Source organism: Poecilia formosa, unplaced genomic scaffold (assembly GCF_000485575.1).
Source record: "Poecilia formosa unplaced genomic scaffold, Poecilia_formosa-5.1.2 Scaffold30, whole genome shotgun sequence".
In the NCBI taxonomy this organism is placed as follows: Eukaryota; Metazoa; Chordata; class Actinopteri; order Cyprinodontiformes; family Poeciliidae; genus Poecilia; species Poecilia formosa.
In genome coordinates, this window is record NW_006799969.1 from 731,423 (window position 1) to 731,818 (window position 396).

The window sequence follows — 396 nt, forward strand, 5'->3', positions numbered from 1 at the left end:
TTTATTTTATTTTATTTTATTTTTTTTGCCTAATCATATCACTGGAAGTTTTTTTAAACATAATCAATTTTTGTATGTAGTCCATGACTACTGTTTGTCCAAGTCTAAACCTCAATCCAATTTAGATTTTTTATTGTGACAAAAAAACTGAATTATCCAACATGTTTTGTCAGTATTCTACAGGTCACTGCAGATTATTTTCAAGAAGCACTTTTAGACTTTTCTCCCAAATTATAACAGAAAACTATGCAAAAACCAGTTATTTTTTAGTTATATTTTTAGCTAGTTATTTCCAAAGTTGTGCTCCAATTTTTCCTTGATATTCAGTTTAGATGCTGTAGGCTTTTGATCTTATTGTGATAAGGGAATATAGGTGCAGAAATTGTCAATTTTAAC